Raw genomic sequence first — 27,268 nt, forward strand, 5'->3', positions numbered from 1 at the left:
CGCGGGCCCCGGCGTGAGGAGACACGGCGGCCGGAGCCGTCACCCCGGGCGGGGACCCTGCGCAGGCGGCTACGCGCGGCGGCCCGGCCGGAGGAAGGAGCGAGCGGGCGGGCGGGCGGCGGCGGCTGGCGCCCGGAGGGCCGACGAGGTAGGAGCTGCTGGGCGAGCGCTGGGCGAGCGCTGGGCTCGGGGCCGGGGAGCGAGGCCGGGGAGCCTGCACGGGCGGGGCCCCCGCGCCCCGGCCGCCCAGACGCCCGCAGGGCCGCGCCGCCGCCGCCATCGCTCCCCGGGCCGCGGGGGCTGCGCGCTGGGGGCGGGGGCGCGGGGGCGCCGGGGCACGCGAGGGGCGTCGAGCCGAGGCGGGGGCGGGCGGCGGGGGCCGAGTGGGGGGGCGGTGCGGGCGCGCGTGCCGGGGTGGGCGTGTGAAGGGCCCGGCGCCGACCCCTGCCGGTGGAGGGGGGTGGAGGGGGCTGCCGGCGGCCACCCCGCGCCTCCGGGTTGCGGTGCGGGGCAGCCCCTGGCGGCTCCTTGCCTTGCCTCCTTTTTCGAAAGGGGGATCTGCGACTCCCGGGGTGGGATGAGCCCGGGGGTGCCCGGTGGGGTGAGGAGGTGTTAGCAAGCCTCAAGGAACAGTGCCTTATAAGGAGTCAGGACAACAAATACGAACGTTTCGATCCGGCTCAGGGGTCGGGGATCCCACATCAGGACCCGCCAGGCCCCGGCTGGTGCGTGTGGCAGCGGGATGCGGCATGCTTTGTTTTGTTTTTTCCCCTCTTTCTTTCTTTCTTTCTTCTTCTTCTTCTTCTCCTTCTCCTTCTTCTTCTTCGCTAGCCAGGGATAGTAAAAAAAAAAAAAAAAAAAAAGCCCTGGTGTCGGGGGTAGATATGGAGAGTCGGAAGGCAAGTCGTGGTGTCACAAAAGCTGGTCTGAGGCTAAAGGAATCTGGCACGATGGTCAGGCTGATCAAAGAAGAAAAAAGAACTTGTGTGGAGCAAGAGGCGTTTGCAAACACTTGTAGCTAGCAGTGATGGAAAAGGCAAAGAAGGAAAACAAGTGCCAGCTTTTGGGAAGATGGGATTAATGAAAACCACAAGAATGTGAAAGGCAGAAAGAGAAGGGATCCTTCCCAGTTCTTGTTCTTGTCCCTCGTGAGCCTGTCAGACCTTTGTATCAGATAAATAGTACTAAAAGTGGGTCATAGAATGTTGGAGCTGGAAAGGACCCTGGGATTATGCTACATTTTCTTATTGTACAGATGAGGAAATTGAGGTCCCAGGTAGATGGAATAAGTGGCCTGCTCTGTTGCCGCAGCTGTTCAGTCCTTCTGGGGCTGAAATGTCGGGTTGAGGACTCTCAGGTCAGTGCTCTGCCCAAAGCACTGTGCAGTAGATCTTTACCTAAATACAGGTCCATTAATTGTCGCTGGAATGTCCTCGGGGAATGCCCCTTGAAAGGGCTAGTGTGTCAACAAATTATTAAACAGGTTTATGTCTTTTTTTTTTTTTTTTTCCAGTCTTCAAATGGTGTTTATCATCTACTGGTATCTTAGGTTTCCAGTGTTTGGATAGCCGCCTGGGCCATAATAAGCTTTCAGCTGTTGCGTATATTATCTCAGATAATTTTGTTATTGTTCAATGGAGATAGCATAGCTTTGCTTTTTTTCTCAACTTTCTTGTTATTTGTTTGTTTATATTTTTCAGCTAGTAGGAGAAGATGTGTTTTATTTCATGTGCTTTTCATGTTTTTCTAATTTTATTAAAAAAATTTTTTTTATTTTGTAACACTGAACATTGGATCAGTTCTGATAATTTCAGATAGTGGAATCCTATTGATTGATTGACTTTTTATCGAGGCTTTGAGTTTTTTGTTTTGGTACCAATTTCCATCTCATGGCAGATTATAGTTGTTAGAATTGATAGTGTAACTGGGAGAAGGGGCTTCTGATTTTAAGAAAAATTTACCATTAGACAGTTTGTGATGTCATGTTTAAGTAAAACACTACACCTTTGGTCTGGTAAGTGTCATCTAGTAGATTACTTGTTTTCCAGAGCCTTTCAGAAGATGAAAATTTCAAGTGCCTGGTTGAGACACAGGGAAGGATTGGAGAGAGCTTTCTTCAAAAAAGCAAAACCTCAGAAAAAAAAGTTGATTTCTATCACTAGCAGTTTGGTTATTGCATAACTTGGAGCTGAACTACATAAAATCTTTGCTGTATACCCAACTCCATAAATTATCCAGCCTTCTCTCTTGTCCTGGCTTTTTCAGCATTCATGTTTTTGCCAACAGGATATTTTGGATTGTGTTAAGAAATTTAAGGTGGATATATTTCTTCCATGGGTAGTTCGTGATATATATGATAGAAAGGGGGGAAAAAGTGCTATCATTGTTTGGAGTGTTACAACATAAATATTTTGGTCAGCACTTCCTATTGTGCCCCAACTTCTCATTTCATCTTCATTTTCTGGCTCTCAATTGATTTTTTTTTAAGTGTTATTTACATATGCAGAAACCACATCAAGACTAGTAAAGGGTGCCATTTATTGCTCTTCTGGTACTGATGTCAAGTTTTTCAAGTTATATTAGTGTTAGTATTCAAACTATTGGATTTGTGTTAGGTTTATATTTATGAATGTGCTTGTGGTGGTTCATTTGACTTGTTTTTGTGTAGGTAGATGATCGAGGTAATCTTATAAAGGGAAGATGTTATAAATAGGTAAATAACACATGCAAGATTAGATTGCAAGTTGAAGGTAGAATCAAAGGAAACTTAACTATTCTAGTGCCCTGTAAACATATATGAATCTCAAAAGTGTTCACAGATTTCTGGATATTCTAACTACCAGTGAGACATTTTTGCCTCTCTTGTTAGAGTATAGATTACCACATTATTCTCACAAAAGGAAGCAAAAACAAAAACCTTCCAGTTTTTATTAATTTGTCTTGAGTATTTGAGTATCTTTTAGAAAGATATCTGACAATTCCAGGTTACTGAGTTCTTCAGAAAAATAATATCCCTTTACTGCACAATAAAGTGTCAGAATACTTTGACTCCGGAACTTAATAAAAATAATGTTGAAAAGTTAGCTCTAAAGTACCAGTGTCCCCAATTTTGTGTAGTGGTTAAAGGAAAAAAAATTTTTCTTTAAATCTTAGCTTTGTTAATAGAAGTGTTCTAAAATCGGAAGTATTTTTTCCCCTGCAATGTTGGAAACACAAGTTTTAGGCTTATTTCTGGGAATAAGAAAGTCAAATTTCACAATCTAGTTTCCATTGATCAGACTGTTTTTTTTTTTTTTTTTGTACATTTAAATCGTGAGCATCACAGTGATAAAAAACTTTTTTGAAATTGTACTCATTTTTAATTATCCTTATTTTAAGTAGAATATTGACATTGGATCTTGTTAATGATGATAATCCCTTGTTACTGAAAAACTTAAGTCAGTTTGGAGATTTTACAATATAAATCTATGCTCTTTTTACTAATCAAAGAGAGGAGTAATTTATAGGTGTTAGATTTCTAGTTGGTTGAATGAGACCCTCACTTTTGATGGTTTCAGGGTTTTAGATGACGTTTATTACTTTTGTTAGTTTTGGGCACACCCATGACTTCCTTGGAAGGTATCTTTGAGGTTTGGTTTCCTTTTTTTTTTAATGGTAATATTGGGGTGGGGGTGCTTCCTGTTTGTATTTTCAAAATGAGGTCCACATGTTAACTTTCTGATACTGTCACATTTTAATTTTAAACATATAAAGACAAGAATCAGATGACATGTCGTTTATCTTTGTCCATTGTACTGCTTGCTTCCTGACAGCCTTACTGAGCTCAGCCTGAATACCCAGTTAGGAAGGCAGGGCATTCCTGATTCTTTTCCCAACTGTCTTCAAGGTATAGCAGCCTCAGAAGGACTCTTACAACAAAGGTGCAGTTAACAGAAAAAAGGGGCTGTTGGTATCTGTCCAGGTACCTAGATAATGTACAGCACTAAGAGTTAAAATGTGTTCTGTGGAGCCTTGAACATCAGAATTTTAAAGAAGGGTTGCCTGGGGCTTATGTTTATATAGTCTAGAACCCCTTGTATTAGAGTGATTATAGCAGGTTTTGTTTTGTTTTGTTTTGTTTTTTTAAATTCGTGAGAGACACAGAGAGAGGCAGAGCCCTAGGCAGAGGGAGAAGGCAGGTTCCTTGCAGGGAGCCCAATGCAGAACTCGATCCCCACACCCCAAGGATCAGGCCCTGAGCCAAAGGCAGACACTCAACTGCTTAGCCATCCAGGCATCCCTGACTATAGCAGTTTTTCTGACCTCACTTAAGTCATACAGAATGTCATGGAGAATTTAAATAAGAACTAGAACAAATTTAGGGTATGGTAGTAGAACTTAGGAGAAATCACCCTCAGCTATAAAACTCTTCTTTGACCCTCCTGGGTAATTTTTGTGTGGTATGTCACCTTTAACATAAATATTGGAATATGGGTTATATGGAGCCTTGAAGAGAAGTATATCCTTGAAAGGAATACATACAATATTGTTTCAGGGATTAAAGCTAGTGGCCTTTTCCTGGCTCTTAACTAACTATATTCTAAGGACTATAATGATGAGATAGACTCCAAATTAAATTGGCATTCAAATATATTTGCAGCTCAGGGGCATTTTATGTCTCCTAAATTTTCTTTTGTATCACATTAGTAAAGTCAATTACCATGTTGCACAGTTATGCATAATGCACTTTGCAGTTGAGCTTAATACAGGTTATCTTGACCTCCCAGTCTCCCCTCCTCAATATTCAATAAAGGAGAAGTTATAATTTGTCTCATACTGGATATTTTCTTTCTTGGATTTATTCATAATAATTATATCCATTTCCTATGTATCATAGTACTATTAAGATGAAAAAACATATATTGATTGATAAGAACATTTATGTTTTGGAAGCTAGCTTGCAAAATCTACTCCAACATTCACTCTCCATTTATTACTCCATTGCTTTTGGCACTCTCTTTTTAAAAAAAAAAAAATGTTTTCCAGATTTATTTCTATTATGTGAAGTATCTCTACATTCAGTGTACTGCTAGTTTTCTGAGGTGCTTGTGCTGACTCATTTTTTTAATTATACTAAGATATAGAGTATGATTTGAGAGCGACAATGAGATTCTCAGAAAATATGAAAACTTTCCTTTCTGACTAGTTAGAGAAAGGTTGGGGAAGACAAGGGGAAATACATCAATGAACCAATCAATTATTGTTATTTGTTGGGATTAATTTGATGACTAATATTTTCAATGCCCATCAGGCTAGGTAAAGGGAATTTGGCTTTACCCTGTAATGATAATAGGACAAACCCAAGTATTTTCTAATACTGCTTGTTTTCCCCTGGTTGGGGAATTTTTTTTTTTTTTTAGCATATGGGAAATCAAGCCAAAGTTACCAGTAACAGCCACATCCATTATTTGTATTAAAAACAACTATTTACCACTCTGGGCTATAGCTCTACCTATCAGGGGCTCATCTGGGAAGATGTTAATAGTTATCTGCATAATTATTCCATCTTTCAAAAAGTGATCAGAAAATTGGTTTAAAAATATTTCAAATTGGGATGGCTGGGTGGCTGCCTTTGACTCAGGGTGTGATCCTAGGGTCCCAGGATCAAGTCTCGCGTCAAGCTCCCTGCATGGAGCCTGCCTCTCCCTCTGCCTATGTCTCTACCTCTCTCTCTGTGTGTCTCTCATGAATAAATGAATAAAATCTTTTAAAAAAAACTACTTCAAATTATGTCCAAAGCCTAAAAGTGGAAAGATAACAAAAATAATACCTAACACTGCCCACTTAAAAGTGTGCCAAGCAGTGTTATAAGCTCTTGCCATATTTTAACTTATAATCCTCAAAGGAGAGAGTATCATTTTCAGATGAAAGATGAAGAAATGGCCACAGAGAAGTTAACTTGTCCAAAGTCATATTGCTAGTAATAATGGCAAGACTGGATCTAGACCCAGGACAAGCTGACTCTGTAGGCTGTGTCCCTAACCACTGCACTGCAAACGAGAGCAGGCAACTGCAACTTTGCAATAACATTTGGTGTCTTTAAGGCTTATATTTCTTTATTTGTGCTCCCAAATGGACTCTTGTTTATTTTTAATAGAAAAAAATATGTATTTAGAAATTTTTAGTTTATGAATGTGATAAGTATTTTTCCAACTAAAGTATATAATCATGGTAGAAATTACGTTAAAACAGAGAATGTCTTAATTCTGACTATAGATTGTCCTTTGTTGTTCTGCCACTAGCATTATCAGATATATCATAGAAGAGCTATAAACTATCTCCTTGGCCTCTTCTTTACAAACAAAAGGATCATTTGCACCAAGTTAACATGTAACATATTTGTTTATTGAAAATGCAAATACCCAGTTCATTTTATTTACAACTTTATTTTGAAGGGATTTGCAACCCTATTCTTGCTGTATTGAAGCTTTTTAGAGTTACTAATTGTGATTTCTAAGAATTTTATTTTGGGGTTTAATTTTTAAGGCAACTGAAGCAATTATTGTGTGTTTAGAGCTATGCAAACGCCAGAAACTAGAAACTAGTCTCAGAAATTTATTCCTTTTTATATGCAGTGGTCTCAGTGTTTTTCCTTGGAGGTAGATTGTTGTGAAGTTAAATCTTGGAGACAGAATTCACTACCCTAAAGTGTAGTAGTTTGAATTTGAGAGGTCAAGTCAGAGAGAAACTCGAATTCCCTGAGCAGAGGGTATAAACTTGTTCAAATAAACAGAGGATGTTGTCTTCCAGGATTGTCAAACTGTCACCTTTGACCAGGGTTGAATTTTCTTTGAATGTTGACAGAAGTTACAATGTCAGTGGAAAAAGCTTAATGTGAAGTATCTATAACTCAGAATTTCCTTATGTTTGTGTCAGTGAGATCCTACAATTAAAGCTGTTTTTTTTTTCTTCTGTGTCTGATGAGTTTTAAAAAGCCTTCAGTGGGGTTTTCCATCCTTTAGGTAAGAGTAAATTAGAAAGTTTGTAAGAAATTATTTTGTGTTGTCTAAAATTCAGAGCCTATAATCTGTGGCAGATTGTTATGTTTTTATAAAGAATGAGACTTAATTCAACCTGCAGAAAATGTGTTAAATAAGCTACATTCACAAATGCCATTGTAGTTTTTGTTTTTTTTTCCATTGTAGTATTTGTAAATAGAAACTTTTGAGCCCTTAATCTGTTAAAGTACTAAAAATTACATTTATCAGCTTTATTTAATTTTTTTCATTTCTTTTTTTTTAAAGATGTTTTATTTATTCATGATAGACATAGGGAGAGAGAGGCAGACACACAGGCAGAGGGAGAAGCAGGCTCATGCAGGGAGCGCGACATGGGACTCGATCCCAGGTCTCCAGGATCACACCCTGGGCCAAAGGCAGGCGCTAAACTGCTGAGCCACCCAGGGATCCCCAATTAGCTTTATTTTTTCTCAGAATTTATTTACTTATTCATGAGAGACACAGAGAAAGGCAGAGACAAAGGGAGAGGGAGAAGCAGGCTCCCTGCAAGGAGCCTGATGCGGGACTGGATCCCAAGAGCTGAAGGCAGATGCTCAACCACTGAGCCACTCAGGTGCCCCAAATTTATCAACTTTATAATGCAGCATTCTACAAGATTAAGATAGTCATTTGTAGTTTGACTAGGTAAAGCTTTCTCTCAGAAATAATTTTAATTTTATGTTTTCATTTTGCTTCGTGTTTCTAAAATATTTTGGTAATCTTTTATGCTTGAGAAAAATAGCAGACTAGAGATCTACAGAAATACATAGCTCTTTACAAAATGAAACAGTCCACCCTGTGGGTTTATATTTTACAATTTGTGATCTGTTTCTGATAGAAAGTGAGAGAGAATTAATGAACTGGACATTATAGAGCCTTACTCAAAAGATATGGAAAGCCTAATAGGTACAGATGCAATGCACATACTCCTCTTCGTGTTGTTACTGTTTCAATTATGTAATGATATAAGGAAACTCTGAACCTATCCTGAGCATATTTTAAAGATAAGTTTATCTTGAAATGAGTTTTAATATCAAATAAAAATACTGAATTCATTGTGATGCATATAGATTTATCTTCCTCCTTAACTGCTGAAGGTATCAAAACAAAATAGAAAATATTTGACTTCCTGAATGCCATGGCTACAGTTAATATGCTGAATTGTGATGAAGCAGGATTCCTTGATTTTGCAATACCAGAGCATAGCACATAATTTTAGAAGAATGGATCCTTAAGTAAGTTATTACCTTAAGCACACATTTTAAATTATGTCCTAGAAATATGACATTGTCAAAATTTATGGTTTTGAATTTCTATTACCCAAATGTGAGAAATTCTAGTTTGAGAGAACTTTGTAATACATTCCAGTTCTGTTGGTAAATTTGAACAAGGCAAACATAAAAACTAGCCAGTGGCTTTTATGGAATAACTCATAAAAGAAAAAATATATATGTAAGTGCATAAATATTAACAAGTTCCTTATGTCAAAAAAATGCCAGAAGCCAAAGATAAATGACAAAAATAAGAAAAACATTGCAAACATAGATGGCAAAAGGTTGTGGGTTAATATTATTGTTGTATTTATTTATTTATTTATTTTTAAAAGATTTTATTTATTTATTCATGAGAGACACAGAGAGAGAGGCAGAGACACAGGCAGAGAGGGAGAAGCAGGCTCCATGCGGGGAGCCCCGGTGGCCCAGTGGTTTAGCGCCGCCTTCAGCCCAGGGCCTGATCCTGGAGGCTCGGGATCGAGTCCTGCATCGGACTCCTTGCATGGAGCCTGCTTCTCCCTCTGCCTGTGTCTCTGCCCCTCATGTGGGACTCGATCCCGGGTCTCCAGGATCAGGCCCTGGGCTGAAGGCTGCGCTAAACCACTGGGCCACCCGGGCTGCCCTGTTGTTGTTTTTAATAAAGTCTGTTTGTTCGTTTGTTTAATGAGAGAGAGAGAGAGAGCGCACGCGCATGTGTGTGTGTGTGCCAGCCAAGCAAGGGGAGGAGCAGAGGGAGAGGGACAGGCAGATTCCTGCTGAGCACAGAGCTGGATTCGGGGCTTGATCCCATGACCCCGAGATCACAACCTGAGCTGAAACCAAGAGTTGGATGCACAACTGGCTGAGCCACCCAGGTGCCCCAGGTTATGGGTTAATATTAATATATAACGAATATATACCAAAATTAAAAAGATGGTCTCCCAAAGGGAAAATGAACAAAAGAAGAGTTACAAATGCTCAGCAATCATATAAAATTATGTTCAGTTGCACTAGAAATCAAGAAATGCAATAAAACAATTACATGATTTTTCCACTGAACAGATTTACAAAACTAAAAATATTGAAAAAATAAAAACAGTGTTGCTTAGGAATGTGGGGAAACTGACACCTTCATATTCATTGGTCAGCTGTAAATTGGTACTTTTTTTGAAAGGCAGTTTGATGTATGTATTGAAAGAATTAGAAATGGGCATTCCTTTTGACCTAACAGTTCTATTTAGAGGACATCCGAAATATATTAAAAGATTTATATATAAGGATGTTCCTCATAGTGTTATTTATTTATTTATTTATTTATTTATTTAAGATTTTATTTATTTATTCATGACAGACGCACAGAGAGAGAGAGAGAGGCAGAGACACAGGCAGAGGGAGAAGCAGGCTCCAGGCAGTGAGCCTGATATGGGACTCTATCCCAGGTCTCCAGGATCACACCCTGGGCCAAATGCAGGCACTAAACTGCTGAGCCACCCGGGGATCCCCATAGTGTTATTTAAAATAGCAACAAATTGGAAAAAAACTTCAGTATTCAGCATTAGAGGATAAATGAACTAAATTGAATATTTTATATAATGGAATACTATTCAGCCATTTCAACATGTTATAAAACAATATTTAATGATGTAGGTAAAGTTTACAATATATTACTAAATGAAGAGGCAAATTGCAAAGCACAACTGTGCTTGGAAAAGTATAATCATTGAAAACATATTCTTCGTTATAGGATTCTGGGTGTGTGCGTGCATGCGTGGTTTCTAAGTGTCTTCCCATTACAAGTAATAATAAACGGAATACTTTGTGTTCAAGAAAGAAGTTATTTTTAATGAATGGAAAAAGAAAATATGAGATATATATGTGTAACAATATTATTTAGCTATAAAATAAGGAAATCTTGCCATTTATAACAACATGGATGAATCTAGAGAGCATTATGCTAAGTGAAATAAGTCAGAGACAAATGCTGTATGATCTCACTGATATGTGGAATAATAAAAGTAAAAAACCAAACTCATAAAAAAAAAAAAGATTGGTGGTTGCCAAAAACAGGGGTAGAGGACTGTGTGAAGGTGGCCAAAAGGGTACAAACTTCCAGTTACCAGATGAGTAAGTTCTGAGTATGTAATGTACAGCATGGTGACTATAGTTAACTGTATTGTGTATTTTAAAGTTGCTAAGAGAGTAGATCTTAAAAGTTCTCCCCACACACACAATTGTAGCTATGTGAGGTAGTGGATGTCTTTTTTTTTTTTAAGAGTTTATTTATTTATTTATTCGTGAGAGAGACACACAGAGAGGCAGAGACACAGGCAGAGGGAGAAGCAGGCTCTATGCAGGGAACCCGATGTGGGACTCTATCCTGGGACTCCAGAATCATGCCCTGGGTTGAAGGCGAAGGCAGGCGCTAAACCGCTGAGCCACCCAGGGATCCCCGGTAATGGATGTCTTAACTAACCTTATTTTGGTAAATGTTTTACTATAGATATATGTGTGTATATATATGTATACACACACATACATACATATGTCAAATTACTACATTGTATACCTTAAACTTACACAATAATTTATGTCAGGTATGTTTAAATAAAGCTGAAGGGAAAAGTTAAAACGACTTTCGTGTGTTGATTTGGAATGAGAAACTTATTTTTATTTTCAGTTAGTATTTCCTTTTTAGGAGCAGAAAGTGAGTAGTTTGTGATGTTTGTGTTAAATATTTCCCATAGTATATTTATTTGGTGTGGTTTATGACTTTTTGTTAAAGAACCATATTAAAACTATTCTAATTTTATATTTAATGTTTTCAGAATCAACATAATTTGAACTTGAGGACTGAGTTATTTCCTGTATTTGGTGGAATGGTCCATATTTTTATATATAAGCTGATGGTGAATTACATTGTTTTTATAATTGTAATGAAGAGATTATATTGCTTTATTTGTGTATGTGCTCTGTTAAGCTACCATTCTTTTTTTTTTTTAAGATTTATTTATTTATTTATTTATTTATTTATTTATTTATCTATCTATCTATTTATTTATTCATGAGAGACACAGAGAGAGAGGCAGAGACATAGGCAGAGGGAGAAGCAGGCTCCTTGCAGGGAGCCCAATTTGGAACTCCATCCCGGATCCCGGGTTACCACGCCCTGAGCTGAAGGCAGATGCTCAACCGCTGAGCCACCCAGACGTCCCATTACCATTCCTTTCATGTTGAAGATGTGTTTTTGTTTTTTTGTTTGTTTGTTTGTTTGTTTCAACTTTTGGGAAAAAAAAGTTAGGTCTAGTTTATTTTAACATGTGGTAACCCTGTGAACATTGTATTATTTCAATATATTTTGTGTATTTCTTTTGTACTGCTTTCTCTTTCATGATGATACCTACAAAGATTGCTAGGTTTATGGATTTTTTTTTCTTGTAATCCCATTAGTCATGCTTAATGACTTCTCTAAATGTTTATTATGTTATTCATTTGGGACTATCTGGTAAAGGAAATCTCTAGTGAAAGATATTTTCTCTTGGGTGTATGTCATTTCTAATACAAGAGACTTGTATTCTGCCTTAATTAAATTCACATTAAATAGTTTCTTTGTAATTAGATTTAGTGTTTAAGAAGTGTTAAGTGTTAAGTTTAAAGGAGAAAAATGAAGATAAATTACAAGTTGATGTTTCAGAAGAATTTTGGTGCACAAGTATTTAGGTCTTAGCACTTTTGCAGCAAATAAAATTACAGTCTTAAAATATATATATTTGAACCCAGCAGAAGACTTACTTATTTTATTTTTAAAATTTTAAAGATTTTATTAGAGAGAAAGTAAGCATACAAACTGGGGGACGGGCAGAGGGAGAGGGACATGGATACACTCTGCTGAGCAGGGAACCCAACTCTGGCCTTGATCTTAGGACCCTGAGATCATGACCTGAGTGGAAGTCAATCGCTTAACCAGCTGAGCCACCTAGGTACCATAAGATTTTTTTTTTTGAAGTAATCTCTACATCCAATGTGGGGCTTAAACTCACCACCCCAAGTTCAAGGATTGCGTGCTCTTCTGACTGGGCCAGCTAGGTGTCCCAGGCCTACTTATTTTATGTAAAATTCAGCTCGTTAAAAATCTTCCTTAACCTGGATTGTGCCATATAATTTATTATAATGGAATTTGCTGTAACAGAATTTTAAGTCAGTTTTGAGAATACTAAAACATAAGAGAAATCATATAGTACTTTTTAGTGCTTTGTAAACCTAAATCCATAAAATAGTTAAATGTATAAAGATAAATATTTTCATGTATTAAAGTTAAAACCATAAGCATATACTGCCCAGGATGCCTTCATAAATAAATCCTGTTGATTTTCTGGTTCTTTTTTGCTTATTATTTCTTAAACTTCTCTGCCTCCTAAAAATGTGATCAGTCTCATTTAATCCAAAATTGTTTTCCTTTGGCTTCAGTGTATTGATCATTGCTGATTTTCTCTCTCATCTGTTTTATCACTATGATATTATTATGATCAGTTAGAATAATCCCCTTTCTTCTATTTTTTTTCTGCAATTTTTATGTTTTTATTTGAGAGAGGGAGTATAGGCAGGGGGAGGGACAGAGGGGCAAGCAGACTCTCCACTGAGCAAGGAGCCTGTTGTAGGGCTCCATCACATCCCTGAGATCATGACCTAAGCTGAGGTCAAATGCTCAACCTACTGAGCCACCCAGGTGCTGCCCCTCCTCTTTCTTCTTTTATGTATCTGAATCATACTTACCAAACCATGAGATTCTTAAAAAAATCACATAAATTTGGAGCCTCAAATTTAACATCATAACTTTTATAATATAGCATCAGCAAACTATAGAATATATTTTTAAATTAAGATATAAAATGATTGGGCACTTGGGTGGCTCAACTGGTTAAGCATCTGCTTTAGGATCAGGTCATGATCCCAGGGTCCTAGGATCAAGTCCTGTGCTCTGTCCCTGCTCTGCCTTTTAAAAAGGTATAAAATGATTTATTGCTTTCTTAATTTAGAACTAGTTACTTTTTTTAAATTTTTTTTTATTTATTTATGATAGTCACACACACAGAGAGAGAGAGAGGCAGAGACACAGGCAGAGGGAGAAGCAGGCTCCATGCACCGGGAGCCCGACGCTGGGTCTCCAGGATCGTGCCCTGGGCCAAAGGCAGGCGCCAAACCGCTGTGCCACCCAGGGATCCTGTAGAACTAGTTACTTGATTGTGTTCTAGTCTTTTTTTTTTAAGTTTTTTATTTTTTGTTTTTAATTTGAGAGAAAGAATGAGAGTATGAGTGGGTGGGATAGGGAGAAGCAGATTCCCTGCTGAGCAGGGAGCCTGACCTGGGGCTCCATCCCCAGACCCAGGGATCATGACCTGAGCCAAAGGACGCTTAACCTACAGAGCCATCCAAATGCCTCGATTGTGTTCTATCTAGTCTTTTGTCCGATTTTTGAGAACTTGGTTATTTCTCACAATAAGATAAGTCTTCCCCAAGTCTGTAAATCTTAAGGTTATCTCTTCAAAGGAGCTCAAATATATGTAACATTCAAAAGATTAAAAAAATATTTCTTTCAAAAGTTATTATAATTTTGTTTGAAACTCTTTAATCTGCTTTTTGTTTCTTAGCTGCCAGAGGGCTTTGTGTGTATGTGTGTGTGTGTGTGTGTGTGTATGTACTTAAAAATACTTCCAAAGTGAGTAAAGAAATTTATTTCAAAATTTTCCAGTAATTGGGCTATCAGTTAAGGTAAGACTTAGTAAATATTTGTTGACTGGTGAATGAATGGGCTGTATAATCACAATACTTTTTATTTTTTATTTTATTTTTTTTATGATAGTCACAGAGAGAGAGAGAGAGAGGCAGAGACACAGGCGGAGGGAGAAGCAGGCTCCATGCACCAGGAGCCCGATGTGGGATTCGATCCTGGGTCTCCAGGATCGCGCCCTGGGCCAAAGGCAGGTGCCAAACCGCTGCGCCACCCAGGGATCCCAATCACAATACTTTTTAAGGCAAAATTAGATAACAACTTGCCCCATTAAACTGTATTTGCTAGGGGTTCTTAACTGTTTGGAAATGAGGGGACCTTTTGAGACTAATGAAACCATTGACTCTTCCCAGTAAAATACACATACACATAAAATTTTGCATACGTTTCAAGAAGTCCATGGACTTGGGTGGCTCAGTGGTTGAGTGTCTGCCTTTGGCTTAGGGCATGATCCCTGGGTGCTGGGATCAAGTCTCACATCAGGCTCCCTGTAGGGAGTCTGCTTCTCCCTTTGCCTATGTCTCTGCCTCTCTCTCTCTGTGTCTCTCATGAATAACTAAATAAAATCTTAAAAAAAAAAAAAGAAGTCCATATATTCAGGCTACAAACCCCTAATATAAACAGCCAGCCTTCATTAATACAGGTAGTGGAGGTGGGGGCATATGGAGAAGAGATAATAATCCAAATTTACACAATGTATACTTATTTTAAAACCTCTAGCCTAATTTTCTTACCTGGGGGCTCAGGAAGGACTTATTTACCCCCAGAAACTCAATAAATATCAATCTACGTCAGTATTCAAAAGGTCTATTTCATTGCATAGCCCTAGCATAATTTAATCTACTAACATCTATTAATGGATATTTAAGTTGTTTCCAGTTTTACTTTTTTATAACCAATTCTGTGGTGTAGATTCTTGAGTGGCTGTTTTTGCATTTACTGGACCATCCTTTTATTTTTTTAATTTATTTTAAATTTATTTTTAAAGATTTTATTTATTTATTCATGAGAGACACAGAGAGAGGCAGAGAGAGAAGCAGGCTCCGTACAGGAAGCCCAATGTGGGACTCGGTCCCAGGACTCCAGGATGACTCCCTGGGCGGAAGGGAGGTGCTCAACCACTGAGCCACCCAGGCATCCCTGGACCATTCTTTTAATGTAAGTTCTAGAAGTTAGAGTTGCTGAGCAATTTGCATAAATAGTTCACCCTCCAGAGAGACCATTCAAAAAACACCATTGGTAGTTAACATGCTTACTAAGAACTAGTGTATGATGAGGATGGCCATTTCCCCATATCTTCCATGACTAATTATCGATAACCTTTATATCTTTGCTGGTCTCTATATTTTTATTTCTTTGATTTCTAGCAAGGTTAGACAGTGCTTCACATGTTTAATGGCCATTTTGTTTCTTCTTTGTCATTTGCCCTTTTATATAATTTAGCTAATTTTTTATATAGCTGTTTGAGTTTTCCCAAAGATCTTTCTGTCTTATGTATTTCCTCTCAGGAAATTACTTGCCTTTCAACTTTGTGTAGTATTTTTTTGCAGTACAAAATGTTAAATTTTTATGTTGTCTAATTTAATAGTCTTTCTTCTCTGATCTGGGTATTAAGACATGCTTAGAAAAACCATCTCTACCCCAAAATTATAAAATTTTCATTTGTATTTTCTTTTAGACTATTTTGTGGTTCTATTTTTTGCATTAAGTTTCTCCATTCATCTGGAATCTATTTCTGTATAAGAAGTGAAGTGGCAATGTAGCATTGTTTTCCTGAGAACAATACTATTTATTGATCACTCACTATATGCCAAGCATTGAGCTAAATATTTCACATGTATTAACAATTTTAGGGCAGCCCCAGTAGCGCAGTGGTTTAGCGCCGCCTTCAGCCCAGGGCGTGATCCTGGAGTCTGGGGATCAAGTCCCACGTCGGGTTCCCTGCCTGGAGCCTGCTTCTCCCTCTGCCTGTGTCTCTGCCTCTCTCTCTCTCTCTCTTTCTCTCTCTGTGTCTCTCATGAATAAATAAATAAAATCTTAAAAAAATTTTCTAACCTAAACCAATTCCAAATGGTGAGCTAGTTATTAAAAGAAAAAAAAAAAAAACACCATTCCCCACCATCTCAGCTCCCTCTTTGTATACTGATAAAGTACATGGTTAACATATATTTTAAGCCCTCATAGCTGTTTAGATCCATTGCTTCTTTGTTAAGTTCCAGAGATCAGTGTGTCTCTGAATATATCCCATTATTTAAATTATTGGACATTTTATTTGGTTCATTACAGTTTTTTCAGAGAGTAAGTCGGAGAGGTGAGAATTTTTGTGGATTGCCTCTGAAATAGGCATTAGGATAGATTTTTTTATCTGACTCAAAATGAATTTCATTCTTTGAGCAGATGGTAGATAATCACCAGTAGTTCCATTAAAGATACACTAGATTTAGTCTTAAACATGTGTTCCTATAGAGATAGTAACAGAGTAGTAATTTTTTAAGATAATACTCTGTCCACTTTCAACTCCCAATAGTGTAATTTCATTATGACATTTCAGTAAGTTATAGTAAAGCTTTATTTTTTTAATTTAATTTAAAAGCTTAGGATTGCTTTCAAAATGTTCTTCTAACCAAAACATTGAAGGAAAGTTATACTTGTTACAGATAAAACATGTATGAACTAGAAAAATGTACACAAGAGTTATATAGGGCTATGTAAAATATTTGTTATGGATAAGCACAGTTGAGTACAAATACAAATGCAGTTTTCTAGTAGCTACCTTTATTTTTTTAATACATTGAACTTTATTGAAATGAAGAATGTTTGTTCATCAAAACCACCAAAGAGTAAAAAAACAAGCTACTGAGAAGATATTTGCAACATTTATCACTAGTAGCTACCTTTGAAAAAGCAAAGAGAAACTAGTGAAATCAATTTTAATAATATATTTTCTTTAACCCAGTATATTAAAAATATTGTAAAAGGTGAAAGATTTATGCGATCTGAAGAGAAACCAAAGTATATGTATTCAAAATATTGTCATTTCAACATGTACTCAATATAAAAACTACTAATGAGGTATATTTTACCTTCTATTTTCTGTGCCAAATCTTTGAAATCTGGTATTTTATATTTATATACCATATCTCAATTTGGATGCAAAATTTTCATCAGAAATGTGTGAATTGAATAAAAAATACATATACAAAGTGTTTTCAGATTTCATAAGATTTTCAGTTGATGAAGTGGATTCACATAGCCAGGTTGTTCCAAACATACTTGAAAATTTTCCAATAACTAAATCAAGCATCAATTTTTAAATTTACATTTAAGTTTATTAAAATAAAATAACAAACTCAGTTCCTCAGTCATACTAGCCACATTTCAAGTACAATAACACATGTGACTAGCGGCTATCATATATTAGGCAGTGCAGTTACAGGCCTTCTAAAGAAATAAAATATAGGCTAGTCTCCTACTTTTAACATCTAGCTTACAAATGACTCAAGTACAAATAGGGTCTCTTGCTCTCTGGGAATTGAAGCCATTGCTCTGTAAGGTAGCGGAAGCTACTCTTACCTAAAGATGATGCTGATACCCCTAAAACTTCCCACCAGACAGACCCTCCACCACCACAAAATACACATAAACATATACAGATGCACTTACTTTAAAAAAAAAAAAAAACTGCTGCACTGAATGCCTGGGTGGCACAGTCACTTAAGTATGCAACTCTTGGTTTCAGGTCAGGTCATGATCTCAGGACTGTGGGATCAAGCTCCACATCGGGCTCTAAACTCTGCGGGGAGTCTGCTTGGGATGCTCCCTCTCCTCCTCCCCTTCCCTCCTGAGTGTGTGTTCTCTCTCTCTCTCTCTCCAGCAAATAAATAAAACAAAACAAAAACAAAACTACTGCACTGAAGTATGGTTGAAGCATTATCTACCTCCTGGAAGCCCTTCTCTTTTCTTGGGAATAGGAGAAGACCAGTCTGGCAGCTGGGATGGAGAACAGACAGGGGTAGAAAGATTATTATTTTTTTTACTAATGGTATCCCTGACTAGAAATCCTAACATCTTTTCCTTCAGAAACAAAATTATAAAGGGTAACTAGTTTTTACAAGATTGTAGATCAACTGAGGTTTTGGGGTTTACCTAGGTATTTTCATCTCTTTATAGCTTTGTTCCCAAGGGAAAATGTTCCATGTTCCAAACAACATATGTACAAATGCATTTTGAAATATAATTACATTTGTAAAGTGACCAGGAAGAGGATATGGGAAAGATGTTGGGAGTTGCTTGTCATTTTTATTATAGGAAGGTACGGGGGCTTGAGTACTGAACTTTGACGCATCAGACCAAATTGTCTCTTGTTGCCCATATGACCTTATTTATAGCTGTGGAACTAAAACCTAAAATGGCCCATTCAGTTCTAGGTATAACTCGCCTATCAAATCACTTTTAGGTAGAGTTTTTTGTTATTTTGTTTTCCTTCTCTCTCTCTCTCTCTGTCTCTCTCTCTCTCTCTCTGTGTGTGTGTGTGTGTGTGTTTAAAATTGAATTTGCCTAGAAAACATCTTTTGGTCTTAGCTACTATTCATTTTTATGATATACATAAAGTTGATGCTTAGAATTTGAAACCTTCTGGTTACAGTTGAATTCTTTTCCTTTCAAAAGAGATTACTGGGCAGCCCGGGTGGCTCAGCGGTTTAGTGCCTGCCTTTGGCCCAGGGCGTGATCCTGGGGTCCTGGGATCAAGTCCCACATTGTGCTCCCTGCAAGGAGCCTGCTTCTCCCTCTGTCTGTATCTCTGCCTCTCTCTCTCATGAGTAAATAAATAAAATCTTTAAAAACAACAACCAAAAACAAAAGAGATATTCCTCCCCCCCCCCCCAATGTTAGTTTAGTCTTTGAAGATACCTAAGGAGGAGAGTAATTTTTAGTTCTCTGTAGATGAGGTGAGGATAACTCCAACTGTGTGAAAGATTGAACAAATAGAGCTTCAGAAAACCCAACTTGGTAGAGAGATTTTGGAACCTAGATAATGCCTAAGCTCCATTTTTTTGCCATTCTTAAGACCTTTCTACTTAGTTTATCTTATCTATTTATCATTTTTTTTAAAGATTTTATTTATTCATAGAGTCAGAGAGAGAGAGAGGCAGAGACACAGGCAGAGGGAGAAGCAGGCATCATACAGAGAGCCCGATGTGGGACTCCATCCAGGGTCTCCAGGATCACGCCCTGGGCTGTAGGCGGCGCTAAACGGCTGCGCTACCGGGGCTGCCCTATTTATCATTTTTTAAGTAGGTGTTCCACACTGGGCATGGGGTCCAAACTCATGACCCTGAGACCGAGACCTGAGCTGATATCGAGTCAGGTGCTTAACCGACTCAGCCACCCAGGCACCCCTCTACTTAGTTGGAGATCTAGATCTTTGATTCTAGAAGGAATCCTTGAAGAAATGGATAGAACTTGTGTGTTGCTTTGAATATTGGCTGACCTCTAAGCCATATTAGTTGGCTTCTTAATGTTTAATATAATATACTTTGTAGCTCTTATTGCTAGGTAGGCCTTAGGAACTCCTTTATTTTAGTTTGGTCCCCAAAATAGGTTAATTATATTAATTATACACACATGCAACACCCCAATATAGTTTATTGAATATAAATTATTCCTCAATAAAATTGAGGATTATTTTCATTAAAAAACTTCCTGGGGTGCCTGAGTGGCTCAGTTGGTTAAGTATCTGCCTTTGGCTCAGGTCATGATCTCAGGGTCCTAGGATTAAACCCCACTCTGGCTTCCTGCTCAGTGGGGAGTCTGCTGTTCTCTTTCCCTCTGCCCCCCACCATGTACTCTCTCAAAAAAAAAAAATCCTGTTTTTCCAATGTAATATGACAACCTATTTTAGATTATTTAAAATATCTTAAAAATGAAAATTTAAGAGCATGCATAACAGTTGTTATGCTTTTAGGGAGTCTGATTGTTTTGTTTTAAAATTCATTATATTCATTATTAAACAAAAAAAACGGTTGTGTTGATTTGAAAAGCAGGTGGCGCATTTTCAAGTATTACAAAGTATTTGTTATACCTAAGTTTTCACTGTGATGGTACTTGTTATTTTAGTAGACTTTGATCTGTATTTTATTCTGTAGGAAAAAGAAGAAATGGAGTGTTTGCTAGCCACCTACCACCTTGTGCTGCTGTGCATTGATAGGTAGAGACTTGAGTCCCATTGAATTTTTAACTCTGCCCTATATTTTTAATACCTTGTAGAGATTGAATCTGCAAATCATCTTTGAAAGAGAAATGATTTGATGTGATTGTATCAAGCAGGAAAGCTATCCATATATAACTGTGTATCTTGGAAAAAAGCTAGACTAATACCACACTGAAATGATCTTAACTGTGGAATCCTTGATTAGACCCGATTTGTTTTGCATGTACTATATAGCTCCTTAAAGATGACCAGCTTTAAACAAGGATAAACAGATGTCCTAGTTTTATCAGAAATTGCTTTTACATTGCCAGGCCTTTCACAAAAGCAGCCTTCACATTTTCTGGTTGATTTTGTTGAGGTGCTTTTAAAACTTTTTTTCCAAATACTGTTTTGAATACACAGATTTTGTTCTTGTAAGATCCTGTCTCAGGTGGTATCCTTTGACCCCAACAGAAAAAAAGAAGAAAATTAAAGGCAAAAATTAGAAAGTATAACATAGTCTGTATCTGAATTTTAAAGTATTTAATACTAGGATCTAAGTTCCATAAAAGGCATGTCTGTTTTGTTCACTGCTATATCCTTAGTACCTAAAATAGAACATGGCATCTAACAGATGCTCAATAAGTATTTATACAATAAATACTGTTTCTGTGAGAGGGTTGATCCACTTTTGTTTGTGGTAGGTACTCATCTTCGGTAATAAGCATTGGCTTGTGTTGAAGATACCTTAACTCCATTTATTCCCCTTTAATCTCAATATAGAGGACATATCCAGAGATTGCTTCAGCCATCAGAAAGTGTTGCCTTTTCTATGGGAAAAAAAAAACGAGAGGGGAAAGCCAATTCCCTTTGTTACTTTTGCATTTAAAGTTAAAGATGGAAGAAATATGAGTTAACTAGGTAAGAACTAATAAATTTACCAGTTTAACCAGTTCATTCCATTAAGTACATTTACATTGTAGTACAGCTATCACCATTCATCTCCAGAATGTTTTCATTATCCCAGACTGAAACTATGCATTAAACAATAACTTCCCATTCCTCTCTCCCCCAGTCCCTGGCAACCACCATTCTACTTTCTCTCTAGAAGTTTAACTATTCTAGGTGCCTCATATAAGTAGAATCCTATAACATTTGTCTCTTTGTGTATGGTTCTTTTTTCTTTTCTTTCCTCAAATTTTTTTAGTTTTTGCTTTGTACCTAGACCTAGCCAGTGATACACACAAAATAAATATCCAAAAACAAGTTAATTCAACAGCTTGTTGCATACCACTAGGGGGTTATTAAAGCTTTGAAAATAGGATTCCTAGTCTTTATGTCTGTAAGCTTATCTCCTCCAGGTCTTGTTGATAAACTTGCACTCACAGTAATAGCAGAGATTAGTCTTTCTCCATGTTTAATAAAACAAATTGTTCTTCTTTTAGCCTGATGATGAACTGGAAAATTACTGGTACACTGTTGGAATTGTTTATACAAATACTAAGGCAAACTCTACATAAGGGACAGCAACTACAAAAGAGATTTTGATTGTAGCTTCAGTAAGAAATTATGCACCCAGGGTACCTGGGTAGCTCAGTCAGTTAGGCATCTGTCTTTGGCTCAGATCATGATCCTGGAGTCCAGGATCAAGCCCCATGGAGGCTCCTTGCTCAGTGGAGAGTCTGCTTTTCCTCCTTCTCCCTCTGCTCCAATCTCTACTCATGCTCTCTCTCTCTCTCTCAAATCTTTAAAAAAAGAAATTTTCATAACTCGTTTCTTTTCTGTTTTCTATTCTCATTATATCTTCCTTGTTCCTTCCCTCCCTTTCCTTTCCTTCTTTCTCCAATCTGTCCCTTCTTCTCTCCCTTCCTTCCTTTTTGTTCTCATTTTTCCAAGTAGTTGCTACAGAGACCAGCAGACCCTGTGGCCCAAATATAAATAAAATAGTCGTGACTCTCCATCAGTTTATCTGGAAGGATAGGGAGAAAGAGAGAGAACTGAACTGAAGGAGGAAATATCCCTAATTTTTTTTTAAGGGTGGAAGTAACTTGTTCAGAGAAAGAAAAGAAATATACTGTGAGATCTAATGCATAAAGAAAGAGAGGGAGAACCTTGGAGAATGATTTGAAAAACAACCCATGCAATTTAGATTTCAAGTAGAATCAATCTGTGGACTATTTTAGAGCCTCTTAAACAGAACATTAAACATATGGCCATAAAGAGATTTTTTTTTTTTACCACTGTATCTCTTGCTCACTGACCTTGGGCAGATGATTTGTTATCCTTGACTCCATCTTCTCAACCTGTAAAATGGAGTGTCACCAGTTAGGTTCAGAACCAGAGGAGTTTGGGCCAAAGCCATAAAAATATGAAAGGCATTTATTTATTTTTTTAAGATTTTATTTTTATGTAATCTCTACACCCAAGGTGGGGCTTGAACTCACAGCCCTGAGACCAAGAGTCGCATCATCTACTGACTGAGCCATCCAGGTGCCCCTGAAAAGTATTTTTTAAATTCAGTTTTTTTTTATGTCTACTAATGCAGGTGTTAGTGTGTGAGAGACAGAAGTACTGACAATGAGAAATTACCCAAAACCAAGATTGGTTTCTATTAGAAAGGTAGAAATAGTTGTCATGGAATTCAGTAACCTCAGTATTCTGGGATTTCTATAACTTTCAGGAAGTTAGGAGAATATTCCAGTCCTTCTTGTTTAAATATGAATGGATGTGTATTGCTATTATTGCCCTGCCCCACTTCTTACAAATTTAGATTGCCAGTATTTATAAAGTTTACTGGTCACAAATAGAGTCTTGCATCTCCCATTCCTTGTCATAGGGCCCTCTTGCAGTTCAATATGCTTTTATTGGCACTTACTTTGGTTTTCTTTACAGCAGCAGCTGCTAATTAGTGACAGCTTTTGAGCAAGCAGCTTGTCATTTTTGGCAGGGGTAGGGGACATCCATAGCAATTCAAGACTATATTTCACTTACTAAATTTACTTTTGCTTCATGGAAATACATCTCAAAAAAAGTCTGTAGTCAAAGGTGGTTGTGTTTACTAAAATACCTCCCCGAGTTGGCATTCAGTCCGACAGTTGAAGAACCCTCAGGAGATTAAAAAATAGGTTCTGTGTCTATCAGACCAATGCCCATTCATTTGTCCTGAGTCATCCTTCTAACGTTAATCTACATTCTGGTTGTAGAACCTCATCATCTTGTTTTGGCACAATAATAAATCTTACTGGATTGTATTTGGTAGTATGCATGGTAACCAGAGGAGTGAATTGTTGATAAATGTTGTGCTTTCCATTTATACTCAGCTTCTTTCTTGAGACATAATTAAAGGAAAGAAACAGTTTAGTTTTCATAAAGAAGAAGCTTTCTTTGGAATTTCAGCTTATATTAGCACCATCGTATTTCATGTAATTCTCCTCTTTGAAATTGCTGCAATAAGATGTTAGCTCTATTTTACAAACTTGTCACGATGTTTGTGGAATGGTACATTGCAATTATATTTATCTTGATTAGCACCAATGATGAGTCAAAACCTCCGTCACAGTTTCTATAAAGTGTGATTCAGTCCCATTATTCCTGTAATAAGGATTCAAGTTAATGACTTCCATAGTGTCAAAAATAACATCTTGAAGAAAATAACTGACCTACCATTCATTTCCACCAATTTAGCTTCTTTTTGTAACATGAAGGTCTACCAAAATTATATTTAATTTAACACCCAATTATTGATTATCTCCCATGTACCAAGTACTGTGTTGAGGAAATCAAAATGAATGAGAAATGGTTCCTGCCCTGGGATAACTTCTAGTCTAGTAGTTAAGCAACAGATAACCCAAAATAGCATTGGTTCTTATGCCCAGAGTGTAGGGTAAATTCTAATTCTAGAGAGGTAAAGCATTCTACCTTTTAAAAATGGGATGTTCAAGGGGCTCCTGGGTAGCACAGTCAGTTGAGTGTCCAACTCTTAGTTTTGGCTCAGGTTGTAATCTCAGGGGTCGTGAGATCAAGTCCTACATCAGGCTCTATGCTCAACGCAGAGGTTGCTTGAGATTCTCTCCCTTTCCCTCTGCTCCCTCCCTCCCCACTCTCTCTCTAAAATAAATAAATAAATCTTGAAACAAATGGGATGATCAAAATAATAAAAGGCATAAGATACAAGTATTGTGTTGATTCTTTTTTTAGCTAGAGATGGTAAAGATTGTATGAGGGACCGACCTTTCAAGATTGTATGGAATTGCTGGGTATCCTTGTCCTAAATTTTCCCTTGACATGTTGCACAACACTACTATTATTATTTTTTAAAGATTTTTATTTTTATTTATTCATGAGACACACAGACAGGCAGAGACAGGCAGAGGGAGAAGCAGGGTCCATGCAGGGAGCCCGATGTGGAACTCGATCCTGGAACTCCAGGATCATACTCTGAGCCAAAGGCAGACGCTCAACTGTTGAGCCACCCAGGCATCCCACACGATACTATTTTTTAAAAAATATTTTATTTATTGGGATCCCTGGGTGGCGCAGCGGTTTGGCGCCTGCCTTTGGCCCAGGGCGCGATCCTGGAGACCCGGATCGAATCCCATGTCGGGCTCCCGGTGCATGGAGCCTGCTTCTCCCTCTGCCTCTGTCTCTGCCTCTATCTCTCTCTCTCTCTCTGTGTGACTATCATAAATAAATAAAATTTAAAAAAAAATTTAAAAAATATTTTATTTATTTATTCATTAGAGACACAGAAAGAGAGGCAGAGACATAGGCACAGGGAGGAGAAGCAGGCTCCATGCAAGGAGCCCGTTGTGGGACTCAATTCTGGGAAACCAGGATTAGGCCCTGAGCTGAAAGCATATGCTCAACTGCTGAGCCACCCAGATGTCCCTCGCACAATACTATTAAATTCAGAAGTTGTCTTCCACATTAGAGTAGCTACTTCTTAGTGGCATGGCTTAGAGAAACCCACATGATCTCCTAATATTCAATTAATATTTATCCTGCACTGTGCACAGTAACCTAGTTGTTTCTATATTTGTCATATTAGCATGTATCAATGATTGCAGGAATTTACCATTTACACATTGTCTAAATATGTGTATCGGTTTTAGGCAAGTTGATGTTTAATTATAGATGTAAGGTGAACAGTTATTGAGATAACTGACTTTAGTAGCTTTTAAGATCCTATCTTACCCCCTGGAATATTTCACTAGTTGTTGTCTCATTTGTATTAATGATATTGCCCTTTTAATGAAAAATGTTTTCTGCCAGCAGAAAAGCCTGAGTTTAGAATTATCTCTGGTAAATATTGGTGATGAATAGTAATGTATCTAAGGGAAACCTAATAAGGAATTCAGGAACAAATATAACAAATGTAACCACTTTGCTGCTTATAGGAAATGTCACAGTGCTAATTCTGACCACAGGTGGTCAGGATCTAGGTTTTGGCCTCATTGAAAAGTTACCCACCTCCAGAACAGTTCTCGTTATTCTCCTCCCACTCCTTTTTACAATCTAAAGCATTAGGTGATTTCTGATTGATTTAGAGGAGTGAAGGCGAGCCACCAAAGACCTATTATGGCTGGCTTCATTTGATTGTGTTTTAAGGTTGGTCATCTCGATGTTCTCTCACCTTTAGGAAAGGGGAGTCCCACTTAAAGCATTTGGGGATTGTCAAATAATTTTTCATATATATTGTGATTTGTACTTTGTGTTAATTCACTTTGTACCTTTTATCATAAAGCAGTCTTGAGTCACAGATATCAAGTCAGGAATTAGATGAGGGTTCTTTGAGAGCATGAGCCTTGGAGGTGGGCAGCCTTCGTGGTAATCCCAGCTCCTTCACTTACTTGCTGCAGGACATCAGGCAAATTCTCTAACTCTTAGGCCTGTATTGTCATCTATAGAAGAGGGATAATAATCATACTGCCTCATAGATTTGTCATGAGGATTAAATGAGGAAGCTACGTGCATACAACAGTACATAATGTAGTAAGAGCTCCTTGAATGTTTACCATTACTATTATTCCTATTACTCCTACTATGGCTTGGACCCTCGTTTTCTCCTTTCCCATGCAAATTCCTTTCTTATTATTTAAGACTTGATGATTAAGTATAGGAAAGGCTTGGCAATTTAATAGTTTGTTTCCAACACAAACACTTTCTAGTGTGGGTAGCAGCAATTAATTTAGCATATATAACAAACAAATAAGTTTTTCCTTAAACCCCAAATTGTCTTCGTTTCAAGCAAGGTATTCTCAAGAGTGGGTTACATACTCTCCATCATCAAAGCGTAGAATCTTTAGAACAAGAGCTTGTCTCAGAAGAAGCCTCCTGTCTCCATTGCCACCACAACCTGAAACTAACGAGGTAGAAACCACATAGAGCCCTATGACATGCTATAGGAGCTCTTCTTAAGGACCCATCACTTTTAAGTTCTATGTAGATAACTACACCAGGAATCCCCATCTATTTGAGAAAACTTTAAAAAGTCTTCCTTTTTTTTCTTCCTTCTCCTTTACTTTTATGCTCAAAAAGATCTAATTTTGTTGCCTCTAGGAAGATTGAATGTATTTAAAGAAGTCTACGTGCGAATACGGTGTTGTTTCTTTGGGGGTCAGAAATCTTTGTTATTATAACTATTCAGCATCACTACCTAAAGAAGATTAAAAATCATATTCTCTGTCCTCTGCTCCTTCTTGTTATTAATCATAGAGTCTTTTCCACATCTGATCTAAGAAACTGTGTAATCATTGTATGTACGCCTGCCTATGTGTGCTACTGATTGTCAGCATTGAACCTAGCCAGTGTCTTAGCATGTTGGACTTTAGTTTGAGAAGAGGAAAGCTAAAGATTTATTTTTATATCAATCAGCTGGAGACCTTATATGTTGTCACATTTATTGTAGCCAAAATACCATTTTATTTTTAGATGGAGAACTCTGGAACACTAGTATAAAATCTGGGATGGTTCCAATTCTTTTCTTTTCCTCATATTTAAGTAC

General features: G+C 37.7%; 1 protein-coding gene across 3 annotated transcripts in view; it reads left to right on the forward strand.

The window, feature by feature from the left end:
- The window catches only part of LOC112910740 (signal transducer and activator of transcription 5B), a 68,043-nt gene continuing 40,775 nt past the window's right edge, over positions 1-27,268 (forward strand). For 2 of the 3 annotated variants that reach the window (XR_011999644.1, XM_072747167.1), the window contains exon 1: positions 14-148. The gene's annotated coding sequence lies outside the window, so the exon portion shown is untranslated. Of the gene's footprint in view, positions 149-27,268 lie in introns of all 3 variants that reach the window. The other variant, XM_072747168.1, reaches the window with a different exon arrangement.

This window comes from Vulpes vulpes, chromosome 2 (assembly GCF_048418805.1).
Source record: "Vulpes vulpes isolate BD-2025 chromosome 2, VulVul3, whole genome shotgun sequence".
Lineage (NCBI taxonomy): Eukaryota > Metazoa > Chordata > Mammalia > Carnivora > Canidae > Vulpes > Vulpes vulpes.